At 42.8% G+C, this 18,658-nt stretch overlaps 1 protein-coding gene across 1 annotated transcript in view; it reads left to right on the top strand.

Moving 5' to 3' along the window:
- The window catches only part of PTPRT (protein tyrosine phosphatase, receptor type T), a 675,700-nt gene that overhangs the window by 324,240 nt on the left and 332,802 nt on the right, over positions 1 to 18,658 (top strand). The gene's annotated exons all lie outside the window — the stretch shown is intronic.

Here is an 18,658-nt window from a genome sequence, read left to right as displayed (position 1 = left end):
CGATATAAGCAAATTGCTTAGCCAAATGCCTGGCTCAGATTTTAAAACGTTACATGAAGTAGATAATCATTCACAAATTATGGTGGTTGTTATGATCATCATTCGAGTGGAGGCAAATTAATGATCAAACCAGGATATCAATCTATTTAAACAGAATATCAAGTAGACAAAAACAGATGTTGCTGATTCAAAATATATCATTCATAAATTCAATCTTATTAAAATATTGAAAATTAATATTAAATAATTTTAATACTTAGAACTGTACACTCAAACAGAGAAAACACATTGAGGACACACAAAATAGTCACAAAAATAGAACAGGTATTAGGACATAAACGAAGCCCAATTAAATTCTAAAGAATCCATATCATACAGACCATGTTTCCCAACTGTTATACAATAAAATTAGAAATTAATAACTAAAGGACAGCTTTAAAAACCTCATGAATTTAATAATTAAATAAAATTTTACTAAATAACACTTAGATTAGAAAGGAAATCATAAAGAAATCATGAAGTGAATGGTAATAAACAGAACTAAAACAATGCTTGAAGGAAAATCTGGAGCTTTAAATTCATTTACTAGGAAACAAAAGTTAAAAACAAATGAGCTGGATATACAGATGGCAAAAAGCACATGAAAAGATGTTCAACACCATTAGCCATTAGGGACATGCAAATTACAACCAGGAGCCATCACTATACACCTACCCGAATGGCTAATGTAAAAAATAGTGACAGTACCAAATGCTGGTGAAGAAGAAACTGGATCTCTCGTGTACTACCTGTGGGAATATAAATGATCCAGTCACCCTGGAAAATAGTTTGTCAGTTTATTTTAAAACTAAAAATGAGCTTGCCTTATGACTCAGCAATTACTCTCTTCGACATTCATCCCAGAGAAATGAAAACTTCTTTTCACACAGAAACTCGTGCTCAAATATCATAGCAGATTTGTTCATAATAACCCCTGCCGTGTTGTGATTTATGAGAAGAAATATGTATTTGGTCTTTGTCCCTATTTCTGGCACAGAGCTCCTAAAACCCTTGGAATTTCCCAAATAATAAGAGTGAGAAAGACATCTTTTGTTATGTGAATGTGGTGACTGGAGTGCACCTAAGGGTGGGGGCTGGTTGACAGGAACTTTCAGTCTCACCCCAACCCCCACCCCAACCTCTGGAGAGGGGTGAGAGGCAGGAGGTAGAGATCAATCGCCCATGGACTGTGATTTCATTAGACACGCCTATGTAATGAAGCCTCCATAATAACTCACAAGGACAGCATTTGGGGGCGCCTCCAGGTGGGTGAACACATGGAGGTGCTGGGAGCGTGGTGCACCTGAAGAGGGCAAGGAAGCGCCACCCCCTTTCGTGTGCCTTGACCTGTGCATTGGTTCTCTCTGGCTGTCCCCGATTTACATCCTTTTCCGTGTAAGTTGCTACATGAATTAACTAAGGGATAAAAATCAAATGGTTATCTCGATCGATGAGACAAGGCATTTGATAAAGTTTGCCACCAAGTTATGAATATTTGAAACATTATTAGAAAAATAGAAGAAATATTTTTTGAATTAATTTTATTGGAGTAACATTGGTTAATGATGTTATATAAGTTTGGGGTGTACAAGTCTATAATACATTATCTGTATATTGCTTTACGTGCTCACCACGCATTCTAGTCTTCTGTCACCATATATTTGGTCCCTTTTACTCTCTTCATCCTTCCTTTACCTTCTTCCCCTCTGGTAACTACTATACTGTTGTCTGTGTCTATGAGTTTGTTTGTTTTGCTTGTTCTTTTGTTGCTTTCCGTTTTATTTTCCACAAAGGGAAATCATATGGTTCTTGTCCTTTTCCATCTGACTTATTTCACTTAGCTTGATACTCTCAAGACCCATCCATGCTGTCACAAATGGCAATATTTCATCCTTTTTGTGGCTGAGTAGTATTCCATTGTACATATGATATATGTACCACTTCTTTATCAAATCATCTATTGAAGGACACTTAGGTTATTTCCATGTCTTGGCTATTGTGAATAATACTGGAATGAACTTAGGGATAGATACATCTTTATGAATAAATGCTTTCAAAATTTTCAGGAAGATACCCAGGAGAAGAATTGTTGAGTCACAGGCATCTTTATTTTTATTTTTTTGAGGATCTTCTGTACTGTTTTCCATAGTGGCTGTACCAACCTACTTTCCCACCAGCAGTGTATGAGAGTTCTTTTTTGAGAAAAACTGTTTTAAATTGGCAACGATTATAAGCCAAAATCCTACAGCAAACATTATATTTAGTATAGAAAATTTAGGTGCATTCATTTTTAGATCAGGGAGACAAAAGTACTCTCTTTCATAGCTACTATCTAACATAATATCAGAGTTTCTGGTCCACACTCTAAGGAGAGAAAAGCAAATAAGAGATGTAAGGATTGGAAAGGAAGAAATAAAACTCATTTGTAGATAATATGATAATACTCTTGGGAAAATAAAATATTATGAAAAATAATAAGAAAGTTCAACACGGTTGCCAGTTATAAGATCAACTTACAAAAATCAATAGCAAACCTCTATACCAACAATAATGAACTAGAAAATCTAATTTAAAACAACTGTAATATAAATTTTAAAATATTTAGGATTTAACTAGCCCAAGAATATATAAAATCTCGGAGAAAACTTTACAACTAATAAAAGACTTGAAGGCAAATCTGAATAAATGAAGAAACAGTACATGCTCATGGATGTAATGATATTATTACACAAATGAAAAATTTCCCCAAATTTATCTGTAAATTTAATGCAGTGTCAAGAAAAGTTCCTGTTGTATTTTTAAGGAACTTGATACATGTTCTCTAAAACAGAGAGGACTAAAAATCAATAGTTGTCAATTGAGGGGAGATTTTTTTAAAAAGGACTTGTCCTACCAAATATAAATATGTATACTACAAAGCCATAATTATAAAAATAGTTTGGTATTCATGTTATAGCAGGCAAATGAACCGATGGAACAAAATTGAGAGCTCAGGAATCAACAGACGTACATATAGTACAACAACACGTACTTCAGGTGTGATAAAACTGGCTCTACAAATCAATTGGATGGACCTATTTAGTAAATGTTTTTGAGGAGAACTTTTTCACTATGTGGAAGAAAATAAAACTGAATCCCAATGTAATACCTCATACCAAGGTAGTTGACTGCAGAAGATCTAAGATGTCAGTGTGAAAGATTAACTCTATAAAATTAGAAAATAATACTGAAGAATGACTTTATAACCTAGCGTTGGGCAAGGACTTCTTAAACGAAATTGTATGTCTTTCACTGGGAGAAGGAGAGGGATATGACAGTGGTTGTTCATCCTTGAGCACCGCAGAGCAGTAAGCAGCAACAGACTTCGTGTGTATATACAGCAGCGTGGTTGGACCTTAAAAATATAGTCCTGAGTGAAGAAACTAAAAAAAAACAGAACAAGAAAACACAAAGCCATTTATCTAAATAAAAAACGCACGTATCGCAAAATATATTTTCTAAGAACACAAAATAAACATATTAAAATGGCTGCCTAGGATAGGAGAACGGGGAAAGGGGAAGAGAGAAACAAGAAAGAACATGGTCAAGATAGGCTAGGTATGTCCAAGTAACAAACAACTCCTAAATCTCAGTGGCTTTAACCACAACAGAAGTTTCTTTCTCGAGCTTATGACTACAGGGATTGGCAGGATGGCTCTGCTTCCTCAAGTTTTCAGGGACCCAAGCTGAAGAAAGCTTCATGGCAATAAAACTTCACAACCTCTGCAGCAGGGGAAAGTGAAACAGACCAATCACAAATGAGCTTTAAAGCTACTCTGGAAGATCTCTTCTTACATACCATTGGGCAGAGCAAGTCCCATGGCCACACCTAATTTCAAAGGATCTGAAAAGTGCAACCTGACCATATGTCTGGAACAAGGGAGAAATTTGAGGACAGATGTCATGTCTACTATTTGAGAGACATTTTTTAAAATAACAAACCATCATTTAAAAATGTGTTGATTTCACTGCACCAAAAACAAATGATTTTTATTTATCACAGATCACCATGAACAGTTAACAGAAAAAACAATGTAGACTATATCAAGAATTCCTACAAATGAGTAGATAACTGAGCAAAGGATATGAACTGGGAGTTAACAAAGATGAAAACCTAAAAGGCTAATGAATATATGAAGAAATTATCAAACTCATTAATATTTAAAAAATGTAAATTAAAATAGTGATGGGAAAAACACTTTATATCCATAGATTGACAAAAAAAAAAAAATTATTTTTAATTGGATAATGCTATGGACTGAGTCCACAGGAAACTTCACATACCAGTAGGAGTTTTGGTGCAACTATTCTGGAAGCAATCTGAGAGTATTTCGTTGAATTAAGTGTACATCTACTCTATAAGTCAGTACTTCTGCTCTGAGAACTACATTTCCCAAAGAAATTCACACACATCTAGAAGAGGGCATCCCTGAGAAGGTCTAATACAGCATAGTTCCTAGTAGTGGTGAGTTGGAAACAAACTGCTTTTCCATCATTGGGGGCTAGATGGGTAAATTATAGAAGACATACATACACGATGGAACTCCGTGCAATGGTAGGGACTAAGGGCACACAGCAGCATGAGTGGATGCCACAAGCAGAAAGAAAGGTAAGGGAGGTATAAGACATTCCAATTTACATAATAATACGCATGCATACTAAGTAATTCCAATCATTTTACAAGAATTCATTCATGCAAAGGAACATATGTGAAACATATAATGTGTGTCTACTGAGGAAAAGAAATGAGAATGAAGAGTGTGGATAAAAAATATAAAAACAAACAGAACAGTACTTGAGGGTTGTATTAGTTTCCTATTGCTGCTGTAACAAATCAACACTAACATTGTGGGTTAAAACAACACAAACTTATTATTCTGGAGGTCACAAGTCTCAAATAGGTCCACAGGGCTGTGTTCTTTTTGGAGTCTGTTGGGGAGAATCTGTTTCCTGCCTTTTCCAGTTTCTAGAGGCTGCCCGTATTCTTTGGCTCATGGCCCCTTCTTCTGCTTTTCCTATTGCTGCTGTAACAAATCAACACTAACATTGTGGGTTAAAACAACACAAACTTATTATTCTGGAGGTCACAAGTCTCAAATAGGTCCACAGGGCTGTGTTCTTTTTGGAGTCTGTTGGGGAGAATCTGTTTCCTGCCTTTTCCAGTTTCTAGAGGCTGCCTGTATTCCTTGGCTCATGGCCCCTTCCTCTGCCTCAAAGCCCACAGCATAGCATTATGTCTCCTCCTCTCTGTTATGCTTCTCTCTTATGAGGACCCTTGTGAGTATATCAAGCCCTCTCATATATTCCGTGATAATCACCCTTAACTTAATTTCAAGGCCGTTAACTTAATCACATCCACAATGCTTCACTTGCCATGTAAGATAACATAGTTACAGGTCCTGGGTATTAGGATGTGGACAAATTGCAGGGAGGCGGGGGGACGAGGGAATTTTTTTTGCCTCTCACATGAGTTTTGATTGGAGGCGAGGTTAGAGGTATATGTGGAGGGGTATGGTCTGAGCCAACTTGACGAGTTTGGCTGGTGGATCAGAAGATTTCTTTTGAGACTGGGGAAGACTTCGAATGCCAGGGTGTTTTCTTCAGGTCTATTAGACTTCTGCCCGTCTTTCACAAGGACGAATTACATTATAGTCCAAATGGAGGTAGATCAGGCAACTGCCTACACCTTATGGTTACAGCAGAATCTTCTGGCTCCCCAGAGACCTGACTCAAAGTCAGGGGACCAAGTCTGTGCTATGTGAAAACGTGCTGGCTGGTCATGTTAACCAATACATAAACTCATAGTGATCTGTGGTAGTTTGGGTTATCATTCAGTATGTGTCCAGTCCTCCCAGCCCCACTCCCCCACTGTGCGAGGCATGGCGTGGCCCCAGTGATGTCGAGCTTGCTCAGTGACTTGCTTTGATCAATGTGATATTAGTGAACATGACATGAGAGAGGGCTTAAGAGCTCTTGCTTTGGTTGGCTTGGCTCTGGTGCATCCATCATGGAAAGAACATGCCTTAGAGATGAGCCCTGGAATAAACACACACGGAGCTGACCTGAGCACAGCCTGGAGCCAAGCCTGGCCGAGCCCAGCCCACATCAGACAAGCAGATGCATGAGGTCAAGAATAGACACCTATTTTTGTAAACCAGTGACTTTGGGGGCGATGTGTTATACGGCAATTCAATACCCTACTAATATATGAGCTCCTGTAATCTCATTTCAGCCTCACAGGAATCACAAGAGGTGGGTATCATTAACTCCATTTTACGTATTATGAAACTGGGGCTCAGAAAGGGTAAAATGATTCATTCGAGGTCATCCAGCTCATCAATAAGTTTTGGTGATCAGGAGAGAGAAAGTGTGAAAACGTCAGGCGCACATGAGCAACACTCTTCACAGATGGAGGGGAGATGAAGCATGGGGGAGGCATGGAGACCGATGACTCTGAAGGGAAATCTCACGTTCCGGGGTAGCTTTAGAAAGGAAAGTTATGATTGCAAGTCACGGAAAAGAGTGATCTCTTCACAATTCTGATATGGAGGATTGTCATTCAGTGGCTTATGTAAGAGCCTGTGCTAGGATCGTGTCTCACAATGTCATGGCCAGAGGCCACCCTCTATTAGAGGAGTCAGCCAGGAAACACGACATGTACATTTTAGCCCATTACCTTTGCGGAGAGGTGCTCAGCAAGGTCAGACCGTGCTTCACAAATGAGTGAGGCGGACAATCAGGGTCGTGGGTCTTCTAGCTACTGTTCTGCTCTTGCTTCTCTTCTACTGGGGTCGTCTTCTTGGTGTTTCGCCCTGAAGTGATTAGAAGAGACTGCTTTTGCTTTGTCACGTGCCCTTTCTCGTTGCCCAGGTAGGTCCCAAATGAGACTCGACAGAGAATAAGCTTCCTTTAACTGATAATGTTTTTTTGTTTGAAATTTTTCCTTCAATTTAATGATACTCTTGTACATTTCAAAGAATAAAGCTTTGGACATCGTAAAAAAAGCTTGGTAGGCATTTCTGGGGCTGCTGACACAGCAGGGCTCTTCAAGGTCCAGCAGTCCTGAATAGTGTCTATAGATTAATGCGATTCCTTGGGAGATCAAGGATGTCCTAGAGTTGGGGGCGGTGTGGGGGGAGGGTTCTCAGTTATGAGCTGCCTCTGCTTTGAAAAGCCCCGGATCTGAATATAAAATGCCAAACCCTCCGACTGGAAGGCGAGGTAGTTGTTCGGGGAGAGGGGCTGTCAGAGTCCACTCTGGAGGTAATACTTCCGGTTGTTTGTTTTACTTATCCTAGAAATAATTCGATTTACACATGGCTTTTCATCCACCTCATAGTGATGGCAAATTAGCCACACTGAAGACCGTTTCCTAATTCCAGTGCCCATATCGTTCACAGCCAGCATTTCCCAAGGAGAAGCGAAGTGCTCAGAATGCTAAGTACCTCACCTGGGCCCAGGGCGAGGGGGCTCTTGACCATCAGAGATGTTTCAGGTTTGATTCTTCCTCCAGCTTTTTTTTCTTTTTTCTTTTTAAATAGACAAGGAGGTTTGCCGTGAAGTGTGAATTGAAGTGAAGGCCAGATGATGTTATGGACTCGCCTTCTCCTCCCCACCCCCAACCCTGAACCCCTTTCCCTTTCTCTGAAAACTGAAACCATATCATTTAGAAATTGCTTCTCTCTTTCCAACTCGATTTCGTCTGCCACAGAAGTAATTTTTAAACATTCTAAAGCTTTTATTTCCATGCTGCCATCTCGCGCCTGTGTCCATGTCACTCTTCCCGGCCTCTGAGCAGTGGATGTGGTGGGAGGCATGGCCGACCACCCTTCTCCCCAGCTCGGCAGCGATCCAGGTGGCTGCTTCTGGATGGGGCTGAGAGGGAAGGGCCAGGTCTGAGTCAGAGCCGGGAAGCAGAGTGTGGTCAGCTAGGGCATCAGATAAGTGGGCAGGGCGTACCAAGCAGGATGGAGTGCTGGGAGGAGAGTAGGGGTGGGGATGCAGAATGTTTGTGAAGTTCAGGCAATGGGGACCTAGATGAATCAAGGTCTAGTTCGGAGATAAATCACACCACTTATTTCAACAGAATGGATTGCCTATAAAGAATTGTTAACAAGCCTCGTTCTCAAACTGTGTCAAGGCAGCCAGGGATACCATAATGAACTCACAAAAGCACCATGTGAGGGCTTTTACATTTTTAACTTGAAATTGTCATGAAACAGTGTCATCTGTCAGTCACCATACAAACTACTAAGATGAGGTGGTCCAGAGTTTCAACATTAGATGAGCTGTATTCCTTTCAATGACACCATATCTCTGCAAAGCTGGGCTTCTACAATGAAAAGCAAGTATTGCATAGAAATCGCAGTGGAGCAGGTGACGGGAGTGGTGTGTCTCATCTGAATCCAGCCTGAGTCGTTCAATGCTCAGTAGATGCGTGTGACCCATTAGTGAGTAATTACGCTTGTTAAAAATGAAAGTAAACTATTTTTCCTTTGATTTGTGTGCACCGTTTTCTTAAACCACTATTAAGTTGCTAGGATATAAATACTTATTACATTGTTCGGTCTAACTAATAAATAAAACAATTAGGTATTTCTTTGGTTTGGAACTCTGTGAAAAAAATTATCAAAACACCAAGGGTACTGTGAACCAAGGAATTTTGGAAACCTCTGGTTAACTATATATAAAAAATGGCTAGGAAACTGAAAAGGTAAAAAGAGAAAATGAAGATGTTACACTATAAGGTAGCAACTGTGGGAAGCAAATACTGCTAGGGCTGGAGAAAAAAAACAGAGAAGGCAGCAGAATTTTTTTGTTTCTGGGGTTCTGCAGTGAGACTGCCTCTTTGAGTGCTGGAGAAACTGCAAAATAGACCCAACAGTTGTGACAGAATGTCCTTCTTAGGACAGAAATGATGATGGAGCAATGCCTACCGGAAGAGGAAGTAGCTTCTTTCTCCTCCTTACAGACCCTTCTATCGCCCCCTATGGGCAGGACTAGCATGGAGTCAGGTGGTGGAGCAGAGACTGGTTAGGTTGAACCACATCTGTTTTTAACACTATGCCCCAGACACCAAGCCTGCCACCCCATCGGTGCTCAGTAATATTTCAAGCTAAACCATGTTATACTAAAGTGAAGAATTTCAGTGTAAATAGAGAGTAAAGATCAGAAAAGATCAAAGAGCTGGTGGTAGAACTTGAAATCAAAGAAGTAAAATTTTAGGCAAGAGGCCCACTCATTGCCCGTCCCTGCTTAATTTTTCTCTAGATCACTTACTGCCTTCTGACATGCTATATAATCTTCTGATTTATTTTGTATATTATTTAATTCCCCCTCCTTACCGGCACATAAGCCCTTTAAGGACAGAGAGAATTTGTGTCTGTTTTGTCCTCTTCTACATCTAATAGAGTACCTGCAACAGAAGACCTCATAAATATTTATTAAAAGATGGAATTTTTCCAGTGCTTTTACCTTTAGCAAAGAATACTTGTATCACACTGTCACCACTGCCTTAGTTGCTATATTTACTCACTTTTCAGGGATGGTAGGAGAGACCATTATAACCTGTAACACCCAGACTGGCCCAACCTATCACTGTATAAGGGTGTGAATGTGTGGTGGAAGGCAGGGGATTGCTGCCCCTATGGCCTGTCCACTCCTGCATCAGAATCCTGATGGCCATTTGCTCCTTTATTCTCGTCTCTTGGACTTGAAATGGGCTGCCTTCTTTGCCTGGAGCTTAACCTTGCTGGTCCCTACTCTCCCTGCCTCATCCCTCCACACCTTGCACCTTCTCCTGGTTAAATCTTATCCATTCTTCATCCAAGGCCCCCTTCTTCAGGACAGCCTTCTTGGCCTCTAGACTCAGCATTGCCGTTGGTGATTTACTCTCAAATATTTAACAATGGAATGTTGTGGTTGAGTTATAGGTTGAGCTATAGCCCAGTCTTCCAATTAAGACCACACTGGTCAGGGACAGTCCCCTGGTTTTCTAGTCAAGAGCCTCTACTCTAGAGGCAGCTCTACATTGCCCAGGTGCTTTTGATACATCCTGATCAACAACCTGCATTTCGCTAATTAGCATACAAAATGTCAGAAATTAGTTGTTGGGTTTGAAATCAGAGACCTGTTGCCTAGCATAATACTGTCATAAATTGACTCTCATTGGTACAATGGAAGGTATTTGAAATATGTAGGTTGGCCAAATTTTTTAAAGCACTTTCTAGACATATATATTGAAGAAGAACCCAGTAAGACTTGTAGATTTTAATGCCAGGGATGGTGTCCAAGCTTTGATTCCTAAACAGGCCCATGTCACCCATTGGATGAAGGAGATTCCTGTTTGTCTGATGTAACAATGAGATCATTAGTTTTGCCCCTAAAACAAGAGTAGGCAAATTACAGTCCGTGGCCTTGGCTACCTGGTTTTGTAAATAAATTTTGATAGAAACACAGCCATGCTCATTTGTGCTCATATTGTCTATGTCTGACTTTGCACTACAACAGTAGACATGAATGGTTGCAACAGCATCTGACCTGCAGAGCTTAAAATATTTACTGTCTATCCCTTTACAAAAAAAAAAAAAAAAAAAAAGATCAACACCTACCTGAGAATACTGTCATAACACTTTAAATGACCCTTTCAGGCAAGATAGTAACCAGATCACCTAAAAGGACAGATTGCTGGGACTTTTTGAGCTTTATGGAATGAATTGTTTGACCTGTTTTGTACCTGCTTGCTAATAAACAGTTGTGTGATAAATGCTTATCTATGCAGGAGAATTTGGCTTGAGACTTGCTTTTATTATAACCTCATAATGCAGTCATGAGAGAATCATTAACCTTTACTCACCTCGAATTTCTTTCAGTGGCTTCTGGTTTCTATGAAAAAGAACGTAAGGGTTGTGCACAAGTCATGATTAAATTGCCTCAGATGAGTTTCGAACGCTGGGCTGTATCTTTCTGTCATGTGCTGCCTGGAAGCCCAGCACTTCTTCTGCAAAAGACTCATCAGGCACCATCATTCCATCCTGTATAATTGTTTTGTCTGCATCCCCCTCTAGAGCATGAGTCTCAGGAGGGCAAGAAGTGTCTGTCTCATTCACCTGTATCCCTAATACCTTTCCTATCTCAGAGGTCCAGGACATGTTTGTAGAAAGGAAGGAATAGGTACAGCAATATCTGAATGTACATTCATGGAAGGTCGCTGAGTCCAAACTATAGTTGGTTAAAAGGATGAACCCAGCAGTCAGTTAGATCGAGAACCAGGCTAAGGCTCCACAGTAACCTACTGGACTCCTATTCTATCTCAATGGCTCCCTTGCCGGCCTCCGTTCTGGAGGTGGGAGCTGTATGTGAGGGGCTGTAACTATGTCAAGTACCATCCAGGGACTTGATGGACACTGTCTCCTTAATTCACCTCATAGTCCTGCAAGGCAGGGAGTGTCATTTATGATTTACACATGACAAAAGTGAGGCATAGATACAGATGGGATCAATGCTTTAGGTCCAGGCGATAACAGAGCCAGTATTCTTTTCACCAGGTCATGATGCTTCCATGTTCAGGAGTCTTTTTTCATTAGTGAGTGAGCCGGTGAACATGCAAATGAATTACCTTCTCCATGGCATTGCTCTGAGAAGGTGACAACCTGGTCACCTTCTCACAAGGTAACATGTTCTAGCTTTAGATGGTTCTACTTGTCAGGATAGGTGGCAGCCGGTGACCCTGGATTGTCAGAATACCAGCATCCCCAAATGAAGCCTCTAAATTTCTGTCCTTGCCTACTTTCACAAGATGTTTGTGGTAATAGTCAACAAATTCCTGCCCACCAAACATCTGAAATAAATTAGAGAAGGTGTTGAAAGTGAGCGAGAGAGTAGGTTTGGATGATACTGAAAAGAAGATGGATTTTAATTTTGTTCCTTTTACCTTGCTTTCCCTTCGCGTATCATCTCCATGCCAAAATTGCAAATTAATGGTCACATCGAACTATCTGTCAATGTATAACTGCTCTTGGAGCATCAGATTATCTTGGCAATAATGTTTCCAGCTGCCTAGGACTCCATTGCAATTTAATTTGAAAGGAATTCAAATTGCATTTCCAAATGGACAAAAAATTAATTTTACATACAAGCTATCCACCTCCACGTTTTCAGCCCGTGCCCCAAATTATCTCAATTTAGGTTCAACTTTGAACAGTACATATGTTACAGTCAACTCCACAAGCAAAGATGAATACATAGAAATTTCATGAATTGAAAATCTGCTTCGCTGTTCTTTTTTAATAAAATATTCTGCCTTGATTAAGGTCATTAAGAGATTCTGTAGCTATTGCCTTTCACAGCAGAGATGGAGGCCGAGTCCACATAGAACAAAAAAGGCTTAAATTCTGACTTAACCACATGGTTACCCTTAACAACCAAAGTGTAAAGAGACCTGATTTGCTCCTTGACTTATTGCTTTTTCCCTGCAGTGGAATTCTGGTTTGATCTTCTGTCATCTTCTAGTTTCTATATTTGTTTATTCTTAAATTTATTTATTAAGCAGCTATATGTTCTCATTATTAAATAATTAAGAAATCTAGGGGCTCACAGGTTAGCCGGGGAGGTGAACATGAGGCAAAACATATAAACTCGAAGTTCTATAAAAACAATGGGAGAAGTGTGCTAATGTGTTAAGGGAAACAGGTGATGGAGACATTTACTCTGCCTAGGCAAGGCCGGCTTTTGGAGAAAGTTACATAAAAGGGTAACAATCGAGCTGGGCCTTAAGTATATTGAATAAGGATTTGCCCAGAAGCATCTCAAGCAGGGAGGAAGATGAGCAAAAGCATGGAGGCGTGAAAGGATTCAGGATGCAACATTTTGCTTTAGGAATGTAGGGTTCGGGGAGTGGGCAGTGGAAAATGAAGAAAGGAATTTGGAGGCAGGTGGGTACAAGTTACATATCAGGTTCAGGTATTCGATTCAAGATGGTACTTCAGGAGGAAATGATACCTGAGCAGTGATCACAGGTCAGGGGAACCAACCTGCCTTCAGAGGCAGCTACAAGAATGAAGAAGCTTCTGAAGACGCAAGTCAGTCGGTCACATGCAGACGCAGGCCCAGGCACAGGCACGTGCATGCTCACACATATAGACACACGTATGCCTGTCCCTAACATGTGCACGAACGCACACGGCCCTGGGACAAGAATACAGACAGAGGCCTGTGGCCCTTGCCTTTTCACCTGACGCCATCTCTCCCTGTGCAGGGCCTCATGCACATATGCGTCTGGAGACTTTAGTCCTTGTGTCCTAGCTCCGTCCATTTCCCCGCAACGGCCATCCTTTGGTCCCCCGGTGGGGCTAAGAGTGCACACCTGTGGACTGCAGTCTGATCCTGTTGGGGAAGACCAAGGAAAGAGGTTTGAACCGATCTCGGAAGTGAGTTTGAAGCCACTGGGGCCGGGAATTCTGGAGTGTCGGATACCTGAGGCCTATCTGGAAGGGGGACACCAGAGGCCAGGTGGACACAATGGCCCTCTGACTCCTGCTCCAGGAGAAGGGCACATCCTGAGGAGGGCCTGAGTGTGCTCCTTACAATGCACAGGGCTCAGGACAGGGCCCCTGCTGCCAAGTCTAAGGGCACAGAGAAAGTGTACCCAGAGGCTGAGGCAACTTGATTTTCCATCAGAGGATGATTTTCTAGCTTCCCAGACAAGCCGTGCTCCCTTCCTGCTGTTTGCCATCTCAGTGGCCTGTGGGCTGTTACTCAAGAAGGTCATATGAATGGAGCCTGATCTGGAGGCAGAAACCATAGGCTCTAGACTTGGACGTATTTACACAGGGCAAGTAAATTCAACAAAACCAATCTCCACTGCGCACACAAGGCTTTGTCAGCAATTTCCAACTTGTTTGCACCAATCTGAATGTAAACCTGAGATTCTCCCTGCCGTAGGCAATTACTGGAGCAGAAGCTAGATTTGGCAGCCGAGGTTTGGGGGGTGGGGGGGCTCAGATTGAAAGCATGAATGCTCGCCGCATCACACATTCTGAAAACCAGTTTCCATTGTGTAGGATTTCAGGACATTCTCCTGCTTGAATGCAAAAATAGATACATTCACCTTAACGAGTCAGCGACGTGCTGGAGGGGCCAGAACAGGGACTGTGGAGTCAGGGGGTCTGAGCTCAGTTCCCCAGAACAGATAGATCACCATCTGTTCCTCTCGGTTTAACAGACATGAACGGGCCCCTCGACAGACCCTGTGCCATGTCCTGGGGTGGCTGGACAAACAGAACACGGTCCCTTGCAGCCTGGGAGGAGTGATAAATAAATGAACAAGCAATTCTTAGAAAGCGGCACAAATGGCAAGTAGGCCAGACAGCAGTGCAAAGTGCTGTGGGAATTGAGGGCTGGGGACCTGGCTGTGTGGCCCTGAGTAAGTCACATGCCTTCACTGGCCTCAATTTCCTCAGCCAGAGAGCTGTTTTCAGTCTGCAGGTGCCTAGCCCAGAGTGACTGCTCAAAGGTCGCTGCCTTTCCCTCACTGAATGGGAGTCCAACTTCAAAAGCAGTCTGCTGCCGATATCTAACCCATTAGTTGAGATCTTCTTGCCTTTTGCATATGGACTGAGATTCGCTTGAACTTCTTCATTTCCAGTGTGGAGAACCCCCAAAACTCGTCTTTCAAGGTGTCGATAACACACAGACATCTTTTCCAAGTCCCCTTTGCCTCTCGTCACTGTGTTCCCATGCGGTATGTGATTTGGCCCAAGCGAGTTATGCCAACCTCGGCCCTTTCTGGAATCCACAGAAAATCCAATCACGGCAAACCATTTTATGGTATTTCAAGGACCTTGTTGAAAATCTAGGAGTCAGTCACACAGAGAACAGTCACATTGGGCTTCGCCCAGCCTTCTGCCATCTTGTTCACCCCCATCTTCTCCTAGTCAGTCCCAGCAACCAGCAAATTCATTCTTCAGTTCCTCCAAAGATAGCACCACGGATCCCAGGGCCCTGGGAGAGTAGCTTCTACTCCAAACAAGCGTCTGAAGGTATTTCTCCAAGAAAGGCTATTCTCGCTAAGAAAAATGCCCACTGTTAGACAGAGGTAGTCTCTCTCTTTCTTTGCAGTTCATTTTATGCTCATTAACAGCCCTCTAAGATTAGTGCAATAGTTTTTCCTTTAGAGATGAGGAAGTGGAGGCTCAGAGATGACATGCCCTTGCTCAAGGTCACACAGCTTGTGAGCACCACAGTCTGGCTTCAAGCTGTGCTTTGTCCAGCTCCACTGTCCCTGTGGCCCATCTGATGACAGTCAGTCACACATGCTTCGGAGGGAACGACTTTTCCTGTGCCCTGACCTTCCAGCTCTGGGAAGGAGTCTCTTTGCTCTGTGGCAGGCTTACAATATCCCTTGCCCTCTTTAGAAAGATGCCCCTGCCTGCTCCTTGCTTTAAGAGAAGCAGAAAGATGTTTATGTGCACACCTGCACAGGTGAGCTATGGGGAGAATTCCGTAGTAGCCGGAGACCAGGTGGGAAAACAGGCCAATGGGCAGCTTCGCTCTAAGTGTGATTGAATCTCCGCATCGCCCTCCGCAGTGGGCCTCAGGCCCCTCAAGGTCAAGCTGCTTCTGCTTTACAGTACTGGGCTTTCTCACAACATTGTCCCCAGGTCGCCCCAGGTCCCGATGACTGTGACATGCCTGGTGTTTATGTCCTTTCCTTGGTCTCAGTTCCTCACAGTGCCATAGTGCAGAGCAAATACAGAAACGCTGCACCCTCCGGGGCTGCGACCCTTACTGCGTGGCTCTGACGAAACTGTGCTATCCTCTAGGATGAGGGCAGGACCAGGCTATCCTCACCGGCTGTGCTGAGATTTACAAAACAGGGCGTCCATTCAACTGACACTTACTGAAGTCCTTGTCTGCGCGTCTCTGGGCTGAGCACGGCTGGAGGGCCCTGGAGGACGAGCAGAGAACACCTGCTCTCAAACAGCTTGCATTCTAGTGGGCGGAGCAATTTCTAAAAAGCTGTCACAGTGGAAAATGATTACCATATTAGGAAGCGGTTAACAATAGGAGAAAACAATAGCCACTGAGCTCTGCCCAGGGGCTCAGAGGAGATGTCTCCAAAGTGAACAGGGATTGAAAGCCAGAGAGGGATTGCCAGACACCAGCGGGAAGGGAGGCAGACAGCAGAGCAGAGGAGAGTGGGGGAGCCTGGGTCCCCTTTCCCGGGGTGCATGCGCAGTGCAGTTCTCTTTCCATGCCCTTCTGGTCATGCACGTCTTCTTTGCACACGAGGTATGGAGTCAGACAGTCACCAGTTCAAAACCCCACTTTGCCACTTGCTAGTCTTGCTACTCTGTTCAAGGTCCTGGACCTCTCTGGGCCTGAGTGTATTCATCTGTAGAGAAGGGTTAGCAGTCCCTCTGTTACAGGGTCACAAGGGGATACAGATGATAGAACCCCAAACATGGTGTTTTGTTTTTATTGTTTCATTTAAGGGTATATTGGGGATCCCCAAAATTACATTTGACATGGGCTGTGATACATCTTAAGATATTTGACAAAACGGGGTGTTAACCTTGGACTTCAAAGGGGCTTAAAGGTTCCTGTTCTCTCTCTGCGGTGAGGTGAGAGACCGTCAGGGCCATCATGCTATGGGAGCCCAGCATCAGTTTTGAAAGCACAGGGCAGAAGCAATGAGATCCTGAGCAGAATGGGCAGCCTCCCGGCCAGGAGGCTTCCAGCATCTGGATGAACAAAAAGCCTCCGGCGGGCCAGGCTGATGGAAACGCTTGGAACTTCCTAGGCAAGCAGTTTTTCGCTGTCCCTGTGCGTGTACATTTGTCCTCGTGTCTTTGTGAGTTGTGAAACCGAGCAACGGTGGCAGCCGCACCAGATCATAACCCCCCAGCTGTGGAGACCGCACTCTTCACCTTCTGTTCCATGCGGGCTCAGTACAATGGACTCTCAGCAACAGCTCATTCAATGTCAGATTCAAAGTCATCCACTTGCTTTGGGAATGCTGGCTCTTCTTTACACAAAGGACCTGTGAGCATGAATAACCGAGCTATAAGAGTGACCATGAACTCCTCAGTTGATCTGTGGCCAGGCTGCCGACTGTCCCCAACACTGTGTGGGCAGTCTTGCTAGGCCCCCAGATATTTCTCGGTATCCTTCTCAAAAGAGAAGTGCTTTGAAGTGTGTGTTTTTGCTAAGGCTCTACACAAGTTGCAGGACATTTTCTCCATGGGGACAGATCAGGGAACTCAGCTAGCATCAAGACCCACACCCCTTCTTCTTGCTGCATTGGCGCAGAGGCAGCCTTACCCCTGTGCTTTGAGGGGACTGGAGAAATGGTAGAATCCATCATTTTGCATCAGGATGCTACCCAGCACTGCCACTTATAAGACGATCTGAATGGATGCAGCATATGAAGACTTATTATTACTTTTATTACTAGTCCTATTACTGCAAAAGAAAAACTACCATGTATGGAGTACTTATTAAGTTCCAGGTGCAATTCTAACTGCTTTGCAAACAACATCTCATTTAACCGCCTCCCCACACCCTTTTCCCTCCCAATGAAGTTAGCTGCTATTTTTATCACCATTTTACCAATGGAATAAAAATGGACCCAGAGAGATTATATAACTTGGTAAAATCCTGTAGGTAAACTAGGGAAAAATATACTGATTTAATCTCTAGCTGATGCTTAACAACTCCCAGCTAAGAGAATCTGACACGAGAACTTATGGGGATGCTGATCACAAAAGAAGTTATGTGTCTATCATAACAAATGCATAAACCTTATAGAAAGAGCTTTACCTGTGGGGATTAAGAAAGAAAACATTCATTGGTTGTAATCTGTTTTGTACAAAAACATCTCTTTAATTTATGTAAATTATAAACAGAATATTCATAATAAAATAACACATAGCCCATGTTATATATGGGGTTCTGGGAGCAAGATCTATGGGGAGGGATGAAGGGGGAGACAGCGCTATGGTGAGAATGCATGATCAGATCTGCTTTTAGAACGATGTCCCTGGAGGAGCCCGTTTGCAAAAGAGTGGAGAGGAGAGGAAGAGGGGTTAAAGGCTGTCTGTCATAGGAGGCTAGGAAATGATGAGTTGTGTTGTGAATGAAAGGAAGGGATATTCCAAGGTGTAGTCAGTGGGTCACGTGACCACCTGGATCTACTAGGTGCTGTGTGGCAAGGATGCTGCTCCATTGCCAGCCTGTGCACCTCGGTGCAATTAACTGAAGAAAGGGGTCTGATTTCCAAAAGGAAAGGATGTGGCCTGATTAAACGTAAGGACGCAGGTCTCCAGCAACCTCCTAAATTAGTACATCCTCAAAGTGGTGTGTGTGCTGTCGTTGGTACCCAAGATGGTTTTCGCTGGTACCCTGGTGAACCTTTAAGACTTTAACGATTTTGCATTTATTTTTATGGCTAACATTTATTTATGGCAAATGATTCAGATTTTCCCTTCATATAGTTTTCTATTAGATGCATGTATTTAAGTATGAAAAAAGTTTGATTTACAGAAACATGTTAAATTACACTCTGGCTAAAACCAGGCAG

This window comes from Pteropus alecto, unplaced genomic scaffold (genome assembly GCF_000325575.1).
Source record: "Pteropus alecto unplaced genomic scaffold, ASM32557v1 scaffold45, whole genome shotgun sequence".
NCBI classification, from domain to species: Eukaryota; Metazoa; Chordata; class Mammalia; order Chiroptera; family Pteropodidae; genus Pteropus; species Pteropus alecto.
The sequence above is the reverse complement of the archived record's forward strand: the minus strand, read 5'-3'. Positions and strand labels throughout refer to the sequence as shown.